Source organism: Heterodontus francisci, chromosome 17 (assembly GCF_036365525.1).
Source record: "Heterodontus francisci isolate sHetFra1 chromosome 17, sHetFra1.hap1, whole genome shotgun sequence".
NCBI classification, from domain to species: domain Eukaryota; kingdom Metazoa; phylum Chordata; class Chondrichthyes; order Heterodontiformes; family Heterodontidae; genus Heterodontus; species Heterodontus francisci.
Genome location: NC_090387.1, coordinates 67,709,969 through 67,725,532, shown reverse-complemented (window position 1 = coordinate 67,725,532; position 15,564 = coordinate 67,709,969). Strand labels below are relative to the sequence as shown.

Below are 15,564 nucleotides of genomic sequence, written 5' to 3'. Positions count from 1 at the left end.
ACCCCTGAAAGGAAGTCTCAGCAGGGTATTTAACACAACAACTGAGTCTAACCTGTCCTCATCAGTCTGCACACGTGTAGTTCAGCAGGTTGGGGGTCAGAAGCAGGGAGCATGGACGATTTTCCGCTTCCTGCCTAATGGGAATTGAGGTAAATCATAGCACTAGCTACTGCTGCCCCAGCTGCGATCCACTGACAGCACTGACCAAAAGTAAAACTTCAAACCATCATGGTTTGCATGGTTCAGCCACTCACTACCATAACCAGTATCCCATCCGAAAGATGGCACTTCCGATGGTGCATCATTCCCTCAGTACTATCACCGAGCTAGCTTTTAGGTTTTAAATGGCCTTGAACAATAGCAAGAGAGTTATCCCCTGTGTCCTGGCAAACATTTATCCCTCAATCAACATCACAAAAAAAATTGCTGTAGTGGGAGCTCATTGTGCACAAATTGGCTACCATACTTTCTACATTATAACAGTGACGACACTTCAAAAATAATTCATTACCTGTAAAGTGCTTTGAGACATCCTGAGGTCAGGAAAACGCTATATAAATGCAAGTCTTTCTTTCTTTCAGTCTAAAAAACTGTGTATCTAGAGCAATAAGTAAAACACCCTATATATTTACTGTTAATACAAAGAAATGCCACTTTGCAATAAATATGAAAACATATTTATACTTCAATATTGCAATGGGAAAACTAAAATCTCAAGCAATTATGAAATTCCAAAAAACACAATGAAAGAGTGTGAAATATCTGGGCAGGTCAGGATCATGGAATCATACAATGATACAGCACAGAAGGAGGCCATCGGCCCATCTTACATGTGCTGGCTCTTTGAAACAGCTATCCAATTAGTACCATTCCCCTGCTCTTTCCACATAGCCCTGCAAATTCCTCCCCTTCAAGTATTTATCCAACCCCTTTTGAAACCTACAGAATCTGCTTCCATCATGCTTCCCGTCATCACAAGCCGCTGCTTAAAAAAATTCTCAACTCGCATCTGATTCTTCTGCCAATTACCTAAATCTGTCTCGTCTGGTTACTGACCCTGATCCATTTTAAAACAGCTTCTCCTTATTTATTCTATCGAAACCCTTCATAATTTTGAATACCTGTATTAAATTTCCCCTTAACCTTCTCTGCTCTTAAAGGATAGAAGTAAAAGAACAGGAAAAGAATCTGCATTTATCCTGCATCTATTTATATCTCCAAGCACTTCATTTCCAATTAATGATATTGAAGCGAGTCATTATTGTTATTTAAGAAAACTCAGCAACCAATTGCACACAGCAGGTCCACCAAAATGCAAGAGATGAATGATCAGTTTCCTTTTAAATGGTGTTGGTTCAGGGAGGAATTTGCCCAGAACACCAGAACTCTTGCACCTCTTTAAATAGTGTCATGGAATCTTCAACGGCCACACGAACAGAAATTACCTTGACAATATCTCAAGAGACGGCACCTGCTACAATGCAGCACTTCCTCAGCACTGCACTGAAAATTACAAGCTCAAGTCCTGGGGTGGGGCTTAACCCCACTGAGATTACAATAAGACTTAAATTTTACATTAAACTAAAAAGCTATGTACGCAAAAGTGGATCCAAGTATTATTAGAAGTGAAAATGTCGCATACCCCTTGTAGTTTAAAAACCATCTGAAATTTCCATTCCCATATTTTCAGGGGACAGAGCATTCAATAACGAATGTCGATGTTACAACACAATAATGTTCACTGTGCTCGCTGTCTCATCATGAATTAAAGAAACAGCTCTTCAAACAGGAGAAGTACATCACAAGCCCTGTGGAAAACAGCAGTTGAAAATCACAAACAAGTGTTCCTGCACTACATACAATTGCTAAACAAAAATACAAGAACAATGTACAATACAGAAACAGCCCTGGTATTTCTCTGAGCAGTGTAATTTACTCTCTGCAAGAATCCTGCTTCACCTCCAACAATATCTTCAAACAAGAAAGTTCACAATTACCCAAAACTAGCCTTTGCCCAGTTCACGCCATCTGCAGTGATTAGGGTACAAGTGTCCTTCACTGGACCTGCAACCTTTAGCCTGTTATCAAGTTTGTTTAACGGATATAAACATTTTATGTAACAAACTAGAATGTGTGTACAGCCAAAAAGGACATTTAGTGAAGCTTTAAACTGATCTTTCAACTGTGAAACAGAAGCAACTGAGCACAGGGATTCCTGCAGAGATGTATGAAAAGAGGATGTTTTATTCTGCAGATAAATATGAAGGGCTGTTTTTAAAATCTGTTGTGTTGGGGGTTTATGGATTAAATACAGTAAAGAGACAAATCTTTTGGGAAGGAAAACAATGAATTTTTAAAGGAACAATGCTGCTTCCTGCTTTTCTGAATACACCCAGTGTTACTAAGTCCCAGGACTGTCCCCATTTTTATCAAAGTGTAGAAATGCCCCCAAATGCAGATACACTCCATTTCCCCTCTACAGTACTGCTTAATACTAGAAAGCTACTTCCAATCTGCGCACCATATGTATTCTCAGCTTGAAAAATAGTGATTCAAAATTAAATACTTGGGTCAAGGAAAAAGATATAAAATAAAGGCCCCTTAGTTATGTTTTTTTAACAGAATAATGGACAGTTCCAAAACTCAATCTCAAAAGCATTATTAAAAAATTGTAAAGTGCCGTAACAGCAAATTATAGGTCCAGGATGGGTACAGCCCATGGAGAGGGGGATCGCTCTGCCTCCCTGCCTCTCTTCCACAGCATTGTCCATACCTAGGTGGCCTTGGAGAGGGAGCATGCAGTTTTTTTTACTTCATTCATGGGGTGTGGGCATCACTGGCTATGCCAGCATTTATTGCCCATCCCTAATTGCCCTTGAGAAGGTGGTGGTGAGCTGCCTTCTTGAACTGCTGCAGTCCATGTGAGGTAGGTACACCCATAGTGCTGTTAGGAAGGGAGTTCCAGGATTTTGACCCAGCGACAGTGAAGGAATGGCGATATAGTTCCAAGTCAGGATGGTGTGTGACTTGGAAGGGAACTTGCAGATGGTGATGTTCCCATGCATCTGCTGCTCTTGTCCTTCCAGATGGTAGAGGTCGTGGGTTTGGAAGGTGCTGTCTAAGGAGCCTTGGTGCGTTGCTGCAGTGCATCTTGTAGATGGTACACACTGCTGCCACTGTGCATCGGTGGTGGAGGGAGTGAATGTTTTGCATGGTGTGCCAATCAAGTGGGCTGCTTTGTTCTGGATGGTGTCGAGCTTCTTGAGTGCTGTTGGAGCTGCACCCATCCAGGCAAGTGGACAGCATTCCATTACACTCCTGACTCGTGCCTTGTAGATGGTGGACAGGTCCTGGGGAGTCAGCAGGTGAGTTACCCGCCACAGGATTCCTAGCCGCTGACCTGCTCTTGTAGCCACGGTAGTTATATGGCTACTCCAGTTCAGTTTCTGGTCAATGGTAGCCCCTAGGATGTTGATAGTAGGGATTCAGCGATGGTAATGCCATTGAATGTCAAGGGGAGAAGGTTAGATTCTCTCTTGTTGGAGATGGTCATTGCCTGGCGCAAATGTTACTTGCCACTTATCAGCCCAAGCCTGGATATTGTCCAGGTCTTGCTGCATTTCTACACGGACTGCTTTAGTATTTGAGGAGTCGCGAATGGTGCTGAACATTGTGCAATCATCAGCGAACATCCCCACTTCTGACCTTATTATTGAAGGAAGGTCATTGATGAAGCAGCTGAAGATGGCTGGGCCTACGACACTACCCTAAGGAACTCCTGCAGTGATGTCCTGGAGCTCAGATGATTGACCTCCAACAACCACAGCCATCTTCCTTTGTGCTAGGTATGACTACAACCAGCAGAGAGTTTTCACCCTGATTCCCATTGACTCCAGTTTTGCTAGTGCTCCTTGATGCCATACTCGGTCAAATGCTGCCTTGATGTCAAGGGCAGTCACTCTCAACTCACCTCGAGTTCTGCTCTTTTGTCCATGATTGAACCAAGGCTGTAATGAGGTCAGGAGCTGAGTAGCCCTGGCGGAACCCAAACAGAGCATCACTGAGCAGGTTATTGCTAAGCAAGTGCTGCTTGATGGCACTGTTGATGACATCTTCCATCACTTTACTGATGATTGAGAGTAGACTGATGAGGCGGTAATTGGCCGGGTTGGACTTGTCCTGCTCTTTGTGTATAGGACATACCTGGGCAATTTTCCACATTGCCTGGTAGATGTCAGTATTGTAGCTATATTGGAACAGCTTGGCTAGGGATGCGGCAAGTTCTGGAGCATAGCTCTTCAGTACTATTGCCGGAATATTGTCAGGACCCATAGCCTTTGCAGTATCAAGTGCCTTCAGTCGTTTCTTGATATCACGCGGAGTGAATCGAATTGGCTGAAGTCTGGCATCTGTAATGCTGGGGACTTCAGGAGGGTGCCGAGATGGATCATCAACTCGGGACTTTTGGCTGAAGATTGTTGCAAATGCTTCTGCTTTATCTTAAAAGGTGCCCACTTTTATACAGGATGCCATCCGCAACCAGTAGTTTCCACAGCGAATGCAGTATATCTTAGATACCAGCAATGATATAATTTAATTATTGATTTGTTTTTCTCTTGCTCTATTGTTCATGTTTATTTATTTTGACCTATTGTTTGTTTCTTATATTAATGGTGAACAACATGGCACATGCCATATTGATTTTATGTTTCCATATGGATACTGGAGCAACTTAGAATTACTGCTACAGATTATTTTTAAAAAAGTACATCACAGCCAATGATCTGTTCTAAAGTGTAGTCAGTGTAGTAATGTAGGGAAACAATATTGGGACATGTCAAGTGTCATTTTTCTTCATCTCTGACCCCTCTGACTGATCTTACTCACCACTGGGCCAGCAGTACAATTTTTATATAAGACACAATTTGTTCCACATTCAACAATGGGATAAATGACCACATAATCTGCTTTAATAATGTTAATAATTTAATAATGTAATAAATATTAGTTATCATATTGGGACAGCTGCCCTGATCTTCAACGGGCAGTGCTGTGGGATGTTTTACGTACATCCGAGATGAGAGACGGGGCCTCAGTTTAACATCTCATTCGAAAGAAGGCATCACTGACAGTGCGGAACTCACTCAGTACTGCACTAGAGTGTCAACTGAGATTGTGTGCTCACGTTTATGGAGTGGGGCTTGAATCTACAACCTGTGACTCAGGGACATGAAAACAGAAATGGGCTGAGTTGCGATCCCCTGTCGACCGCCGCTCACTCGACAGGTTCACATACAGATGAAGAACGGTCACTTGAGGAGGTGCTCATCCCCAGAGTCAAGTAATCATCAAACCATTAGAAATCAAAAGTGGATGATACCTTTCAAAATTATTGGGAGGGATCATACAAGAAAATAAACAATAATGAGCAAATTTTCAGTGTAATAACTGTTACATTGCACACAGCTGTACTCCTACACATTGAACTAGTAACATTTTTAACCAGATGATGAATGTCAGACACACAGCCACCTGCTGTGACCAACACCACTACTAGGGCAGGTTCTCTTCATGAAGAAGTTTAAATCTACATCACAAATTAGTCATTAGTAGGCACTAAAGATGAGATCCCTGTGCAGAGAAGACCAGCTGTGCTATTAATATAATGACTAGGTTTGCAAGCAGAAATTCTTATTCTATACATTATTCCTTAGGTGGAAACTTAGTTTCCAACAGTACCAATGTTTAGGTTACACTGTCTTGGTGGTACTTCAAATCTAACATCAGGAAACCGTCATGATGAGAAACAAATTCTAAATTACTATGTGATGTAGCTGTCCAAACTGCTGTGTCAAATTAGTGAAGTCAATAGTCTTTAATGTTTTTGTTAATTCATTCCCTCAAACTGCTTGTTAGATTCAATAATGAGGAAGAGTAATAAGCCAGATATTTACTTGTATATTAATTATGTTTAATTATATTCAGGTGGAGGCCATTAATTGGGGATTCACTTGAGCACATATAAAGAGACACTCACTGAAACTGAGGTGCAGCTGAGTTAGGAGGTGTACGCTTGTAACGTTTCACTCTATAAATAAATGTTTGACTGAGTAAAGATTAGCTGCAGTACTATCCTTCACCAACTGGCATTCTGGAATATAACACCAGATTTAGTTAATGGCTCATCAGTGCATGAACATTTACCTGATGGTGATCATAAGAACATAATAAATAGGAGCAGCAGTAGACCATACAGTCCTTCAAGCCTGCTCCACCATTTAATATGATCATGGTTGATCTTTAGCTTCAACTCCACTTTCCCTCCCGCTCCCCATAGCCCTTGATTCCCTGAGACACCAAAAATCTGTCTATCTCAGCCTTAAACATAATCAACAATGGAGGATCCACAACCCTCCAGGGTAGAAAATTCCAAAGATTCACATGCCTTTGAGCGAAGAAATTTCTTCTCATCTCAGTCCTAAATGATCAGCCCCTTATTCTGAGATGGTGCCCCCGTGTTCTAGATACCCCAGCAGGGGAAACAATCTCTCAGTGTCTCAACCATGTCACACTGTCATAATATGAGGGAGTTCAACCTAGCTTTTGAAAGGGAGTAACACAAAACAGCTAGTGAGTCTAGATTTAGGTAAGGCTCACTTCAATACAATGAGACTGGGACCAAGAAAACTGGGAAAGTTTGTTAATGGGTAAAATGAGAGATCAGCGGGAGGATTCAAAAAAATTTTATGTAATTCAGAACCAGTTTATACCCCTGAGGGTAAGAGCTCTACATGCCAAAAAAGACAACCATGGACAACTGAAGAGGTGAAAACTAAAAAAAGCATACAAAAATACAAAAAATAGCACAGATCCTGGCAAATGGGAAAGATAACAAGAAGAGCAAAACAGATAGTAAGAACTACAAAAAGGAAGTATGAAAAGAAACTTGCAAGTGATATCAAAATCAACAAATATTTTTTTACAATTACATTAGAAATAAGAGGTTGCTCAAGAGCAATGTGAGCCCCTTGAAAACTGATAACAGTGATATTGTCAATGAAAATAAAGAAATGGCAAACATACTAAATAATTACTTCGCACCGGTATTTACAGTAGAGGAAGAGGTTAGCATGCCAGACATCCCAGGAAAACTAATAGTGAATCATGGACAGGGACTCACCAAAATTAATGTAAGCAAAATAGCAGTAATGAAGAAAATAATGGCACTAAAGAACAACAAATCCCCAGAACCAGGTGGTTTCCATCCCAGGATTTTAAAGGAAATAGGCAAGAACACTGAAGATCCCTTAACTATAATCTTCTAAAGTTCTCTCAATTTGGGAACCATTCCTTTTGGAAAATTGCACATGTCACTCGACTATTTAAAAAAGGAGAGTGTAACCAGGGAATTACAGTCTGGCATCTGTTGTCGGGAAATTGCTAGAGTCCACTGGAGTCAATAATTAAGGACAGGGTGGCTGAACATCTTGAAAAGAGCCAACTTGAATTTGTAAAGGGAAGGTCATGCCTGGTAAACCATATTAAAGCCTGGCTCGGTATAAAATTAAAACCCAACCTGGGTCCGACCCAACCACAGTCAGCCTGGACCTGACCCGAGCCCTTTAAATTTTTTTTGCACCCGCCCCGACATAAATCTCCTTTATCTGTTCCAGCAGCAGGATATTCCTGCAGCTGGAGTTGTGGGGAATCATGGGTAAGCCTGATCCCGTGACTTCCCGGAAGCAGTGTCCAGCCCGACGCAAACCCGACACATAGTCGGGTCGGGTAGCCAGGCTTTAAACCATAGTGAATATTTTAAAGAGGTAGCTAAAGTAGTGGACAGGGAATGCCTATGGATTTTTTTTATATGGACTTCCAGAACACAGCTGATTTAGTCCCTCATAACAGACTGTTAGCTAGAGTTGAAATTCATGAAATTGAAGGCAAATTATTGTCCTGGTTTTGAGAGTAGGGATAATGGGTAGGTACCCTAATTGGAAAAATGTGACTAGTGGTGTCCCACAAAGATCTGTGTTGGGCCCTCAACTATTCACCGAATTTATTAATGACTTACATGATGGGGTAGTTAACCACATATCCTAATTTGCAGATGACACCAAATAGGTGGCACTATAAGCAGTATAGATGGAAGCATAAAATTACAAAGAACATAAGAAATAGGAGCAGGAGTAGGCCATTCAGCCCCTCAAGCCTGCCCCGCCATTCAATAAGATCATGGCTGATCTGTGCCAGGCCTCAACTCCTGTTTCAGGCCTGCTCCACATAACCCTCAACTCCCCGAGATTTCAAAAATCTATCTACCTCCTCCTTGAATACATTTAGTGACCCAGCCTCCACAACTCTCTGAGGTAGAGAATTCCAGAGATTCACCACCCTCTGAGAGAAGAAATTCCTTTGCATCTCAGTTTTAAATGTGTGACCCCTTATTCTGTAACTATTTCCCCTAGGTCGAGATTCCCCCACCAGTGGAAACATATTCTCAACATCTAACCCTGTCAAAGCCCCCTTAGAATCTTATAGGTTTCAATAAGATCACCTCTCATTCTTCTAAACTCCATTGAGTAAAGGCCTAAACTGTTTAGCCATTCTTGATAAGACAACCCCTTCATCCCAGGAATCAGCCTAGTGAACCTTTTCTGAACTGCCTCCAATGTTAGTATATCCTTCCTTAAATACGGGGACCAAAACTGTACGTGGTACTCCAGGTGTGGCCTCACTAACACCCTGTACAGTTGTAACAAGACTTCTCGATTTTTAAACTCTAACCCCCTAGCAATAAATGCCAAAATTCCATTTGCCTTCCTAATTACTTGCTGCACCTGCATGCTAACTTTTTGTGTTTCATGTACAACAACACCCAGATCCCTCTGTACTGCAGTATTTTGTAGTCTTTCTCCATCTAAATAATAATCTGCCTTTTTATTCTTCCTACCAAAGTGGATGACCTCACACTTTCCCACATTGAAGTCCATCTGCCAAGAGATATTGACAGATTAAGTGAATGAGCAAAACTGTGGTAAATGGTGGTAAACTGTAGGAAAATGTAAGGTTAACAGCTTTAGACCTAAAAAGGATTAAACAGGGTATTTTCTAAATGGTGAAACACCAGAAGCAGTGGAAGTCCAAAAAGGCTTGGGAGGTCCAAGTACATAGGTTGTTAAGAAGTTATGAACAAGTACAAAAAAAAAGACTAATGGAATGTCGGCCTTTATATGTAAAGGACTAGAATACAAGGGGGTAGAAGTCATGCTTCAGCTATACAAAGCCCTGGTTAGACCACACCTGGAGTACTCTGAACAGTTCTGGGCACCACACATTAGGAAGGATTTATTGGCATTGGAGGGAGTGCAGCATAGATTTAGCAAAATGATACCTGGACTCCAAGGGTTAAATTACAAGGAGAAAGAAACACAAACTAGGGATGTATTCCCTGGAATTTAGAGGGTTAAGAGAGGATTTGAACAAAATTGTCAATATATTAAGGAGAACAGACAGGCTAGATGGAGCAAAACTATTTCCACTGGTTGGGGAGTTGAAGACTAAGGGAGCATAGTCTAAAAATTAGAAACAGGCCTTTCAGGAGTGATATTAGAAAATACTTCTGCAGACAAAGGATGGTAAATGTTTGGAACTCTGTTCTGCAAACAGCTAGATTAATTGTTATTTTTAAATCTGAGATTATGATAGTTTTTTGTTAACCAAAGGCAGTAAGGGATATGGGGAAAAGGCGAGTATATGGAGTTAGGTCGAAGATCAGCCATGATCTAACTGAATGGTGGAACAGGCTCAAGGGTCTAAATGGCCCACTCCTGTTCCTATGATCCACATCATTGGCAGTGACAGACCTGCAGCTATTAGCATTTCTATCTAGTGTTAGGGTATAAAACTCAAAATGCTCTTCAGACAAAATCTCTGTTTGTAAGGGGAAAATCCATTATAAAAATCAGCAATTGAAATGGACAGGAGTACCGAAACTGTACCGATACCTTTCGATTTCGATTTAGATTTAGAGATACAGCACTGAAATAGGCCCTTCGGCCCACCGAGTCTGTGCCGACCATTAACCACCATTTATACTAATCCTACACTAATCCCATATTCCTACCACATCCTCACCTGTCCCTATATTCCCCTACCACCTACCTAGACTAGGGGCAATTTATAGTGGCCAACTTACCTATCAACCTGCAAGTCTTTTGGCTGTGGGAGGAAACCGGAGCACCCGGAGGAAAACCACACAGTCACAGGGAGAACTTGCAAACTCCACTCAGGCAGTACCCAGAATTGAACCCAGGTCGCTGGAGCTGTGAGGCTGCGGTGCTAACCACTGCACCACTGTGCCGCTATATCCTTATTAACTATATCCTTATCCTGCACATCAAATTAAATTAGTGCAAGTCAAGTCAGACATGGGAAGCTTCAGACTTCTGAAAACACTGAGGCAGCTGAACAAATCTCTATGTTTTTTTTTGCCATTTGCTACATGTGGATGCCCAACATTGCATTAAGTCTGGACAAGGAAAAAGTAGTAAGAAAGTTGTTACCATTCAGCCTCATCCCAGAACTTACAACTAGGAGGTGTAGATATAGAGGTGTAGGTGTAGCCCTAGGGTGACAGTCCCTCCAATTTCCTCCCTTGAAGTAAGAGGAGGCATTTGGAAATACTTCCCAAAAGTCATGGGAATCTGGGCTGTGACTCTTGAATGAACTAAATCTAACCTTTAGCAACTACACACTCAACTCTGTAAGGGGAACCTTCATGCAATGTTTTATTCAGCTATTTGCTTGTTGCACTTTTTACTGGATTTCAGTTTATGTTTTAACTGTTCTGTCAAATTGCAAAATATGTTTGTTGCAGATGTAAACTGGAACTTGGTAATTTCATGTGCAGAGTTTGACAAACAATGGTAAAAACATGGAGCGCAGAGGACATTGGGACGAAGGGAAAAGAATTCTGACCGAAGACATCACTGGGACCCATGGAGGACTTTTAAAACATAAAGACAGTTGAACAGGACACATACGCACACACACACACAGACAAATACACAGAGACACAGACACACATACACTAGTCAGGACATGCCACTAAGGTGGTAGCCCCAGACTATTATAGCATCAGACACTCTTATGACCTATTGGCCTCTTGGATTATGTGTGAATGGTTTCCTCCTGCCTGATCAAGATGCAGATATCACATCCATTGCTGGTATGCACCTAAAACCACCCCCCACCGAGAACAGGATATGACCACATGCAGGTGGTCTTGCATACCCAAGGTGGGATTGATAAGGCATTGAAACCCAATTCGAGACACTACCTTATATGCCAAGGGACCAGGGTCAGAAAGGGGTATAAAGGCACAGCCCACAAGGACATTGTTGCTGCAGTCGGGAAGAGTGACCTGGTCAGTCCTGAAGACATGAAGAGAACTCGTTCGGTAAACCAACCACCCAAGGACGAACTCTTGCACACGGAGTTATCAACTACCAGCACAGTATATCCGTATAGTTTGGGTAGAAGGTAAATAAAGTAGTTTGTGAGAACAAATACTTCATGATTGCTGAAAATGGAGACATTTGTCAAAGCTTTTCAACTTGCACTCTTCAGGACAATCTGCAAGAATACCAATGTTAGGGAAAACAACAACTTTATACTGTATGAGAAGAGAGTGCTGATTGGTTGGCAAGTGAACTCTGATTGGTAGAGGTGTTGCCATAGAGACCATTTTACGGTGACTGACAGTTAACTGCCAAGCTTTGTTTGAAATTTAAACCTGGCAATTAATATATTAATAATTGCTCATCTGAGATTGGAAGCATTCAATAACAGGAGTTGTGGCCACCAACCTGCTTCATAGACTTGCATAGCACCGTATATTGGAGTTCTAATGCACTGACAATCAGTCTGAGTAGCAATTTCATCAGTGTAGTTGAATTGTGTAATTCATTAGCCAAGAAACGTGATGCTTGCATCAGGATTCGGCCCATAACAGGAAACATCCCTTACACATCCAGCCTATCAAGACCCCTCAGGATCTTATATGATTCAATCAAGTTGCATCTTAATCTTCTAAACTCCAGCAGATACAAGTCTAGCCTACCTAACCTTTCCTCATAAGACAACCTGCCCATTCCAGGTATTCGTCTAGTAAGCCTTCCCTGAACTTCTTCCAACGCATTTACATCCTTCCTTAAATAAGGAGACCAATACTGTACACAGTACTCCAGATATTGTCTCACCAATGTCCTGTATAAATGAAGTATAACCTGCCTACTTTTCTATTCAATTTCCCTCGCAATAAACGATAACATTCTATTAGCTTTCCTAATTACTTGCTGTACCTGCATACTAACCTGTTGTGATTCATGCACTAGGACACCCAGATCCCTCTGCATCTCTGAACTCTGCAATCTCTCACCATTTAGATAATTTTTTTTATTCTTCCTGCCAAAATGGACAATTTCACATTTTCCCACATTATACTCCATTTGCCAGATCTTTGCCCATTCACTTAACCTATCTATCTCCCTTTGTAGCCTCCTTATGTCCTCTTCACAGGTTACTTTCCTACCTATCTTTGCGTCATCAGCAAATTTAGCAACCGTACCTGTGGTCCCTTCTTCCGAGTCATTTATGTAAATTGTAAAAAGTTGAGTCCCCAGCAGTGATCCCTGTAGCACACCACTCGTTACATCCTGCTAACAAGAAAATGACCCATTTATGCCTACTTTCTGTTTTCTGTTAGCTTGCCAAACTTCTATCCATGCCAAAATGTTCCCCCCTACACCATGAGCTTTTATTTTCCACAATAACCTTTGATGAGGCACCTTATCAAATGCCTTCTGAAAATCTATGTACAGTACATCCACTGGTTCCCCTTTATCCACAGGACGTTACTTCTTCAAAGAACTCCAATAAATTGGTTAAACATGATTTCCTTTTCACAAAACCATGCTGACTCTGCCTGATTACCGTGAATTTTGACAATTATATAGTTTTCTATTTTCAATCCCCTAAAAATGGTCGACAGGAGAAGCACCAATCCAATGCCCATTATGATTAACAATTCATGTTTTCATTACTTTGAGTTCAGTGAATATTGTACGAAGAACTGTTACCTTCATGATCGATGTAAAAGGATCTGTAGGATCCTCAGACTTTCTTGTCCTATCTGGTGTCAGACTTGGCTCAGTGTTGGCACTCTTGCCTCTGAGTTAAGTCCCCATTCCAGAACTGATCACGTAATCTCAGTTGACAACCTCAGTGCAGTACTGAACGAAGTCCTTTCTGCCTTTTCATGTGGACATGAAAGATCCCATGGCACAAGGAACGCAAGGGATGCCATTCAGCCCCTTGAGCCTGTTCTGCCAATCAATGATATCTGTACTTTAACTCCATCCACCTGCCTTGGTTCCATATCCTTTTATACCCTTGTGAAACTCTAACCGATCTCGGATTTGAAATCATTAATTGAGGTAGCATCGAGAAGATGATGACTTGCATTTATGCAGAACCTTTCACAAATACTGGACAACTCAAAGCACCTTACAGCTAATGAAGTACTTTTGAAGTGTAGTCACTGTTGTAATGTAGGCAATCTACTGCTTTTGTAGAACAGTTCTACACTTCTACCACCCTTTGCATGAAGAAATGTTTCCTAACTTCTCTCCTAAATGGCTCTGATTTTAAGGTAATGTTGTCTTGTCCTAGACTCACCCCTATTCAATGGGAGCTCCCAGTGTCCTGATCAATATTTTTCCTTGAACCGACACTGAAAACATCAATAATCTGGTCATTTATCACATTGCTTGCAGTACACAAATTAGCTGCCAACTTTCCCACATTACGATAGTGACTATATTAAAAGCGTTTTGGAATGTCCTGAGGTGGTGAAAGGTGCGATATAAATGCAAGTACTGAACATATTGGGGGAGCAGGAAGGGAAATAGAGGCTCATGGGGTGAATAAGACAAACCTCACGTCCAATGAAGGTCATGTTTCCTAATGGATACAAGGAAGTGAACACATTAACGGCGCTGGTCTGATGTTGTGGTCTCACTAGATCTTACAGTCGGTCTGGAGGTGAATATTAAGCCGGCGGGATTAACTCGCAGCGCCCTGAATAAATGAAGAAAAAAAAACCCTGTCCTGACTGACATCGAACCGAAAAGTTGGATCGGATCCCGGAGGCAATAGCGGGAGTCCCGGCCGCAGGAGATAAAATAATCGGGAAAGAAACCTGGCCCCAGACAACATTGAAAGCCCCACCCTCGGGAGCCAGCCCGACCCTCCAGACCGACCCCCGGGAGCCAGCCCGACCCTCCAGACCGACCCCCGGGAGCCAGCCCGACCCTCCAGACCCACCCCCGGGAGCCAGCCCGACCCTCCAGACCGACCCCCGGGAGCCAGCCCGACCCTCCAGACCCCACCCCCGGGAGCCAGCCCGACCCTCCGACCCCACCCCCAGGAGCCAGCCCGACCCTCCAGACCCACCCCCGGGAGCCAGCCCGACCCTCCAGACCCCACCCCCGGGAGCCAGCCCGACCCTCCAACCTCACCCCCAGGAGCCAGCCCGACCCTCCAGACCCCACCCCCGGGAGCCAGCCCGACCCTCCAGACCCCACCCCCGGGAGCCAGCCCGACCCTCCAGACCCCACCCCCGGGAGCCAGCCCGACCCTCCAACCTCACCCCCGGGAGCCAGCCCGACCCTCCAGACCCCACCCCCGGGAGCCAGCCCGACCCTCCAGACCCCACCCCCGGGAGCCAGCCCGACCCTCCAGACCCCACCCCCGGGAGCCAGCCCGACCCTCCAACCTCACCCCCGGGAGCCAGCCCGACCCTCCAGACCCACCCCCGGGAGCCAGCCCGACCCTCCAGACCCCACCCCCGGGAGCCAGCCCGACCCTCCGACACCACCCCCGGGAGCCACACAGTCCCTCGCTCTCACCTCTCTGACACCGCTTCTCGTCTCACACACAACTCCTTCCCTACGCTTCTACTGCCTGTCGAAAAGTTCCGGGCGCCGCTGTTCTCTGGCACAAACACTGAGATAAAGTTCAATCATTTGGTACACACTAACTGTTTCTGTGAAATCGATCTAACTTACATGAATTAAGAATTAGGTATGAATGCACATTGGTTAGATGTTTCTAAAGTGGTCACATTCAAAGAAATGATATGCCCCTTTCATAAAGTTTACAGTACAATACATTTTAACTTCATAGCACAATGATCCTCTGTTTAAAATGTCTACATATATGTATATAAATATATAATGTAACGGAGAGAGCCAACTGTGTAACAGTCCCGACAACCAATTTTATCTGCAGCACCTGTGGAAGCGTCTTGTCACTCTAGAATTGGCCTTTATAGCCACTCCAGGCACTGCTTCACAAACCACTGACCACCTCCAGGCGCTTACCCATTGTCTCTCGAGACAAAGAGGCCAAAGAAGATATAAGACTCTTAAGTCAACATTTTCTTATGCCATTTTTTTTATAACAGAAATTGTCCATGTAATGTGCTCTGTCAAGATCAAG

The 15,564-nt window shown here is 43.1% G+C and overlaps 1 protein-coding gene across 1 annotated transcript in view; it reads right to left on the bottom strand.

Annotated features, from left to right (window-relative positions):
• The window catches only part of psme3ip1 (proteasome activator subunit 3 interacting protein 1), a 116,423-nt gene extending 102,132 nt beyond the window's left edge, over positions 1-14,291 (bottom strand). The window contains exon 1 of the mRNA XM_068049583.1: positions 14,000-14,291. The gene's annotated coding sequence lies outside the window, so the exon portion shown is untranslated. The remainder of the gene's footprint in view (positions 1-13,999) is intronic.
• Positions 14,292-15,564: the final 1,273 nt, after the last annotated feature.